The following is an 8922-nucleotide window of genomic DNA, read 5'->3' on the forward strand; positions in this document are numbered from 1 at the left end:
CAAGGGAGGTGGGCTGGGCAGCCACTATTATCCTTGTTGGAAGGATAGGGAGACATTTCTCAATACTCAAGGATAATTAGTATTGAGTAAAGGCCATTTCAAGTGACTCTACTTAAATTACAATTTTACAGTCTTGTTATTCAAAGTCAGGTTCAAAGACTAACTACATTAGCATACCTGGGAGCTCATTAGAAATGCAGAATCTAGAGCCTCTCCTCCAACCTAATTGAATAACAATCTGCATTTTAACAAGATTTCCAGGTGAGTCCAATGCACACTAATATTTTAAGAGCTGTGTTATAAAAATATGGTTTTTAAAGTGTTTGAATGGGAATTAACTTTTAAAACGTTGATGTTTTAGCTCTTTCTTTTGGACAAAATTATGTGACAGTATGATGTAACATTCTTCACCATTACTAGTATATGTTTGACTTTTGTAACAAAAATAATTTGAAGGCTTTGTTATTTTCTGAAGGGCTTCTTTTAATCTTTGATAATGAGATCATTCTCTTTTCTTAATTTTTATTTTCTTTGTTGATTAAGGTATTACATATGTGTCCTTATCCTTCCTTTGCCCCCTGGCTCTATGCTCATGTCCTCACCCCCCCTGGTGTCTGTGTCGATTTCTCCTCCGTACCCCCACCCTCCCCTGCCTTCCCTCTGATGTTTGATGGTCTGATCAATGCTTCTGTCTCTGGATCTGTTTTTGTTCATCAGTTTATGTTGTGAGATCATTCTCTTTTGAAGTGCTTATCATTATCCCTGTTTATTTTCTCTTGGTAAATGCACATAATGTCTAACTCTTGCTTTTCAATGGCTTTTATATGACCCAGCAGTTTCCAACTGCATGTTTACTGAGTTTATGAAAGATCCCTTGTTTCTAAAAAATATCACAGTCCACTTTGTTTCCAACTCCCATTACATGTGTGGATGTGGATGTTTACATCCAACATTCAGGGCATAGCTGCCTGACAGCCCTTTGACAGGATGGGTGGGGGTCGGAAGCTGGAGGATGTTTGGGTGGGGACTAATTTTATAAGTGGTCAGATTGTTAGTTGAATACGTCCATATCATAATAAGCATTGCTTTCTTAGGTACCCTCCTAACTAGAATGGTGGGATAATGGAAACAATGACCCAAATATTAAGGGAAATTTTCTCTGGTAGTAAAATGCTGGTAATTTTTGTCTTTCTTTGTGCTTATCTGTATTTTCTAAACTTTCTAGAATGAGTGCATATTATTTTTGCAATCAGAAAAAACTGTTACTAAATACATTTTTAATATATATATTATTGAAATCAATAATATATATATACATATATATATGTATATATATATTATTGATTTCAGAGAGAGAGAGGAAGGGAGAGGGAGATAGAAACATCAATCGGCTGCCTACTGCACGCCCCTCCTGGGGATCAAGCCCGCAACCCGGCCATGTGCCCTGACCGGGAATCCCAGCTGGTGACCTCCTGGTTCATGGGTCGACACTCAACCACTGAGCCACACCAGTTGGGCTACTAATACATTTTTAAATTGAAGTATAATTTACATTCAATAAAATGCACAGAGATCTGAACTGTTTAGTTTGTAGAGTTATGACAATTGTATATACCCCTGCAACCACCATATCAAACAAGTTTGGCAATATTTCCATCACGCAAAGTTTATTTTGTGCCATTTTAAGCCAGAAACTACCGTAACGTAGCACTCCTGCAGTATGCACAGTGCCTCCACGGCTTCGAAACCTCCAGGGGCTGCAATGCGCTCCTCTGGAAGCGCACGCCACATCCAGGTTTCAGCAGACACACCTCAAGCACAGAACATAGTCCATGATACATTCTGCATTTCTGTCCATATATTCCCCTTGTACAGTCCTCACTCACAGTTAAGTAGAAATTGAGCAAAGTAATTTCCCTCCCCCAGGGCCATTCCTTTCTCTCTTTTTCCTTCCTGCCTTGAAACAGCCACTTACTGCACTGCCAGCAGAGGATCCCATTAAGATGAAAGCTTTGTCCTTGCCAAGGCAGACAAAGAGCTCTAAATAGCGCCTGCCTGCGAGTGTGTGGGAGAGGAGGAGCTGGTTGCAGCCCTCTCTCCCCTGCCGTGCCCCCACACCTACCTCTCGGGCGTCTTTTTCTTACTGCTCTGGTTTATGGTAACACTACAAACAGTAAAAATAATGCTGGTGAAACACACAGAGCACTTCCATAAAGGTTATTTCATTTTGTTAGGCTCCCCTGCAATACCCTTGGGTTCTGTGGGGAAATACTAGTATTCACTAATTCATTTCTTGGCTCATTCACACAGCACATATTTATAGATGTAGATATTGTGTGTCAGGCAAAATATTAGGCACTAAGTAACAATGGCAAAAAGATGAAGCGTCCCTCACAAAGCTTATTGTCCAGATGAGTAAACAGGCCATGACGAGTTAGGATGCAACAATTTATGTAGTGGCATATCAAACCCAGTTAATTATAATACTGAAAAGTTGAGAACAATCTACCTTAATAGAAAGATGCTAAATTACTGCACAGCTGATTAATGAAATGTCTCATGGCCATTGAAAGGTATTTTGCGGAAGATATATTTGAGGATCTATTGATAGGTATGTGTTACTTTTATAATCAGACAAAAAAAAAATTGTAAGATGAAAAACATAAAACTGTTATCAGTGTGCCAAGGTACTAGCCAGCACCCAGTGACGGTTCTATTTCTCTTCTACTATATCTTAACTTAAAATGTATTCTATAGTAAAATTTTTATGATTAAGTGTTCCCTTATAACTTTTCTTTTTGATAGGTTTTGTATAATTTGCTTTTCGGCTTTAAAATCTTATATTTAAAGAAGAGTGTTCGAATAGGGACCTCTACTTATGTAAGCTGATCACAGTGCTTGCACACGTTTCACTTCATCTCCACGGTAATCCTCTGAGGCCAGTGTTACTGTCCCCTTGCTGTCGAGGGGACCAGACTCAGCGATGCTGAAGAACTTAACTGGCACCACAGACTTGGCGGGTGGCAGAGCCAGAACTCCAATCCAGTGTTGTTTGTTTGTTTTTTTAACTCCAAATTCAGAGTTTCTTGCATTTCACTCTGGCACCTCACTAGTATTATTTACATCCCAATGGGCCCCAGAGATTTCAATCAAGCAGGAGTGTTAGAACTAGCAGAGTATAACTGTGTTCTTCAACTTATTTTCACTGTTGCTTCTTAGAATCAATTATTGAAATAATAACAAATATTTAGTAAGTACCTAATACGTAGAAGAAACCTATAATGAGACCAACTCATCTCTGCTTCATTTATTTTTTCAGAACATTTTCCTGATTATAAAAGTAACAACTGTTTCTGTAGAATTTTTTTAAAATTAGGATTATTCTGCCATCCAGATTTTAAAAACCTTATCCCTCTCAATGCAGTGGGTCTGCTATATATTTTTAAAAATGTACTCTGTTTAAATTTTTATCAAAATAATACATGTAGGCAGATTAAATAGTCAGAGTATGATTAAGTTTACAATGGAAAAGCAGCCCTTTGTTCCTCCTTGTCCTGGTTCCCATTCCCCATCAGATAACTTCTTTAGGAATTGTTTAGCTCTTTGGGGGGTATAAACCTTGATATTCTGAAATAACGTGTGAATATACTGTTTTCTGTTTTGTTCTGTTTTTAATTTCAGTATTAGCTTTTATATGCTGACTTCCGTTGGGCTCTCCACTTTCCTGCCCTTCTATTTCCACGTGGATGATGTCTGCCAACCCTAACCCTTCCTCCTGCTCTCTCCGGGCTCCCTCATTCCTCCTCAGGAGTGACATACCTGGCCAGCGAGAAGGCCCGTCTCAACCCCTTCCTCTTTCTCTTGGAAGTACCTCCTCAGACAAGCTGTCTTCTGCTCTGCCCTTCCACCTGTGAGGGAATGGGGCAGAGTCTGCCCTGCGCAGGAGGCCAGTGATGGAGCAGCTACGTCGCCAAACTCAGAATTGAAGTATTAGGAAGCTCACTCTCCATGCCTCAACTCCGCTTCTGTTTGACAGAAGCTGTGAACGCCCCACTCCATATTAACAGCCACCTCTAAGCCTCCTGCCCTCCCTGGTAGTGACAGCTTCCACCCTGCTGACAGTCCCTGCAGCTCGTTGTTTCTCCACAGGAGGGACTATTCTGGCCCCACAGCTGCTCTTAGTTTTACCCTGGGAACCAGGAGCAGAGGTCAGAGGCGTCAACACCATCTTCAGCTGGTGGGACCAGCCTCCCCATCCTCTGGTTGGACAATAGTCAGGTGGGTTCCAGACAGTTTCTCAGAAGTTCTCCAGGAGAAATGAGCTCATAGACACTTTTTGGGGATGTCTTTCTCCCCAATCCCCAACTCTCATTATTGACACACTCTTTACTGGCTTTCTCTGTCCCCTATCTCTCTTTTCCACATCCTCACTCTACTGCCTAGGATCACTTCCTCTGAAATCTTTCTTGACCCAAATCTTGTCTCTCAGAAGCTGATGTTTTGATCTTCATCTGTCTGACTCTTACATACATCTCTCAACTGATACCCAAAAGCCTATTATGAAAAATGAGAATTGAATCTTATTGTTGTAATGTACCACATGAATCACACGAGGACGCCTGAAGAAGTCGAATTAAGGAGTCACATTTATTGCAAATCCGGGACTACGAGGGGGCATTTTGCTCTCTCAAATCTCGTAGTAATTCCCTAGCCCCAACCCCAGATTTATAAAGGTAAAAATCACAAAGGTATTGATTACATCTCAGGGTTTGGAATGAGAAACCTGGTTTGCAAAAAAGCAGTTTACAGAAGCAGAATTGAGCATGTTAGTTAAATTATAGTTTTGGGTCTCCGGATCACTGAATCAACGGAAACACATTGTTTGGAGCCATAAGTCTTGGGACCACTGAGTTGACAGAAACACATTATCTAGAGCCCTCAGGTCTTGGGACCACTGAGTTAATCAGAACGCATTATCTGTGGCCACTGAGGCAATTTAAGATAATTGTGTTGTCCTGGTTCCCAGGTACAGAAGAATGTGCTTTCTAAAACCAGTAAAATCACAATCAATGGGATATCATAGATAAGTTCAGAAAATCAAAGTAACTTTTCTATTGTTAAACAAAGCAAATAATGACAAAGCCAAGTCAGCAGGGTTAAAATATTAAACAGCAATTTCCACCCAAGCATGGTTGCCACCATACTTCACTATCTCACTACCTTCTCCTCCCCATTCAAAAATATGGCTTTTATAATTCCCATGCCTCAAGTATAGTCATATAACCTATATTAGATTAAATTAGTATTTATTAGTAATAATGTAATTAACATTGGATAATTACATTATTGTGGCCAAAACAATTCTACAGGTCAAAATGATTACTATCTCTATTTCACAGATAGGAAAACAAAGGTACATAGGTTCAGTAACTTACTCAAGTTTAATTACCTAGTAAATAGTGAGTTGGGAATAAACAGTCTGGCTCAAAAGTCTTATGATCTTAAGAGTATATTATGGTGCAGTTGAAAATGTTAAATAACCGAGGCAAAAAGTAATTTCTTAGAGTCAGCCAGTAGATAAGAGTCAGAGTAAAGACTGGACCCCAAGTTTTTTTAAATTTCATGCCTAAAATATTCTTCAGATTATTATGCAAGATGGCTGTCAGCATTGGAGGTTATAATAGGCCAATTAGACACCTCAGGAATATGAGCTGCTGGGACCCTGCCTCTTCTGACGTCACTGTGTTCAGTGTATTTGTTAGGCAAACCTTTGATTCTAACTGCAACTGTTTTCTTTTTTTTCTACCCATGATTGTTATGTTATTTTATTTATTTTGCAACTGTTTTCTTAGGATGGATTTTTAGAAACTATGTGTTGGATATGACAGGAGGGTATAACCTTTTAAAAGATTTTGTAAAACTGGCTAAACAATTTGTCAGAAAGACAGTTTAAACTTAAATTCACTCATGGTATAGGAACCACATCACTGCAACCATTACTGTGCCTCTCTCTTTCTCTCTCTCTCACTTTTATTTATTTATTTTCTTTTTTTTCTCTCTCTCATTTTTAATTCACAGATTGGAAATTGAAGTTTACCTTTTAACAATCTTGCAATAATTAGATAAAATACTTTTTTTGGTATTTATCAGCCATTAGTACTTTTTGTTTTAGAAAATAAATTGCGTAGTTTTTTTTAATAGGTGAGAGATGAAAAATAAGCCAGAATAACTATTAAATGTTTCTCAAGCTCACAGCAAAGGTTTTTTAAAATCTTAATTGTGCTTATCTACTTCTAATGCTTTGCAAACTAAAGTAAAAATGATAGTGATATATAAAAACATGAAAATCCTCCAATTTAGCCAACCTAAGATTTCTCCTTTTTCTTCTAGCAGATTCCAGTATTTATAGACTCTGTTTCTTTTACAGAAGAGAATAAATTCCCATAAAGTGCTTTTACTACAATAACTACCACCACACGTCCCATGAAGTTTCTGGGCTCTTGCACTGCCAATAGAGTTATCATGTAGAGCCCAGTGTTTACTGATGAAAGGCAGTCACAGGCAGCTTAAGTGAGAAGGGAGCAAGCACTTGGCTTGGATGAACGAAATTACCTGAGTAACTTCCGGATGCTGAGGATACTAACAGGAGAGTCCTTAAGGAAAATTTTGCTCAGGGTGAATGCCACTTTGCAAACACAGTGAGCGATCTGAATTTGGTTATTGGGGTTCAAACTCCCCCCCTGTGACTTTGCCTAGTGGTTTTCTTCCTCTTAGGAGATCCTGGAGATGGGTTTTGTAGGGCATGTGTGTCTCAGGTGTCACTCAGACAGCACCCCAGTGCAGCTCATCACCCCAATGACTTCAGCCCGGACTCAGCTGGATCGTATTGAAGGGTAGCAGATGAGGCTGCATTTAGGAAACTGACCCCCAGAAAAAATTTTCTTGCTAGAAATAACTTGTCTGTGTTTAGCAGCACATGGAGGGTGCTCAGGAAATATTCACAGCACTATCTAAGAAGATTTAAAGGCACAAAGAGTAGCAGGCAAAGTAGCGTGGGGGGTACATCTTCCACAGGTGGATAGAGGCCTTTAATGCAGTGGTTCTCAACCTTCCTAATGCGGTGACCCTTTAATACAGTTCCTCATGTTGTGGTGACCCCCAACCATAAAATTATTTTCGTTGCTACTTCATAACTGTAATTTTGCTACTGTTATGAATCGTAATATCAATATCTGATATGCAGGATGTATTTAGGCGACCCCTGTGAAAGGGTCATTCGACCGCCAAAGGGGTTGCGACCCACAGGTTGAGAACCGTTAACGCATAGCTATAAGTCAAGTATTTTAGCAGTCTTTGCCAGTGGCCTGCCTGGGTGACTGAGAAAGCTCCCAGCTGATAATTGAAATAGAGGGTTAAGAACTTGACAGACAGATTGAATTCCAGTTCTACCACTTACCAGGGGCAGGCCCTTTGGTAAGTTTCTCAATCACCTCATTTATTTTGTTCATATGAAATGGGGACCATAGATATTAATGCCTCACAGAGTTTTTGTAAGGATTAAATGAGAGAATGTTTGTGAATTTTAACACGCTGACTTGCAAGTAGTGGGCTCAAGGGCTCAATAATCTCGGGCCAATTATCTAGGCCAAATCTAACTTATGTCTATTAGTCTCTATCAACCTCTGAAGATTGTCATATGACTACTCAAAATGCTAGCGTTTTAAATACCAAGAGAGGCATGTGAGTGACTCAGATGACTTCTTCAGAGGAATGACAGAAATAAATATTTTGCTTGTCTCTTTTGAACAAAGCAAGTCATAAATCTCAGCTTGTGAATCATCATCCTGGATTCTGCTGTCGGACAGAGAAACCCACTTAGCACTTATCAAAGCGGCAGTTTCCAAAGCGTCTGTGGGAGTGGGTGGTTCTGGCTTTCCCCTTGGAGTACATCGTCAGTGACCAACCGTGAAGAAAAGTCCTCAGGGATTAGAAACAAACAAACATAATATTAATGATTAAAAGAAACAAGCAACAGAAGCAGAACAAGTTGATTCTGAGTCACACTGACAGGGATGAATACTGAAAAGTCTTTTGTTGTTGTTATTTGAAATTTTTACATTTTCACACTTTTTCCTAGTCTTCCTCGTTCTGCCCCTCAGATGGGCATGAGGGAACAAAAAAGACATGGCAGGAGGACAAAAGGAGACAAACCTACTAATGAAATTGCGAGGTTCTTTGAAACGATTATTGTTTGTTTTGCAGAGGGACTTAGGTAAAGCAGACATATTATGTCAGGGTGACCTTTCTTTCTCTAGTCTCTCTCAGTCTTCTTGCCTATACTACCCCTGATTTTACTCAATTTCTCCAATTTTCCCCCAAGACTCAACTCCATCTACTGGACAGCATCAAATCCTCAATGTTTTGGAATTGCTGGAGAGGCTTTAGTTCCTCCACATTCATAAATAAATACACTATTTTTTCTCCCTAAAACAGACATATTTATGGCCGATCTCCCTCAAAGGCAGAGTAAGGTAGGAGGAGGCATGCCCAAATTTTTTGCTCGGGCTCAGTCATTTGATTTTGACTCATCCAACAGGTCTGCTAGAATGAAGGAATAAGAATCAAGAAGTGAGCCCTAGCTGGTTTGGCTCAGTGGATAGAGCATCGGCCTGCGGACTGAAGGGTCCCAGGTTTAATTCTGGCCAAGGGCATGTACCTTGGTTGTGGGCACATCCCCAGTAGGAGGTGTGCAGGAGGCAGCTGATGGATGTTCCTCTCTCATAGATGTTTCTAACTCTCTCTCTCTCTCCCTTCCTCTCTGTGAAAAATCAATTATAGATAGAGATAGAGATAGAGATAGAGATAGAGATAGAGATAGAGATAGAGATAGAGATAGAGATAGAGATAGAGATAGAGATATAT

The sequence above is a fragment of the Myotis brandtii genome, unplaced genomic scaffold (genome assembly GCF_000412655.1).
Source record: "Myotis brandtii unplaced genomic scaffold, ASM41265v1 scaffold82, whole genome shotgun sequence".
In the NCBI taxonomy this organism is placed as follows: domain Eukaryota; kingdom Metazoa; phylum Chordata; class Mammalia; order Chiroptera; family Vespertilionidae; genus Myotis; species Myotis brandtii.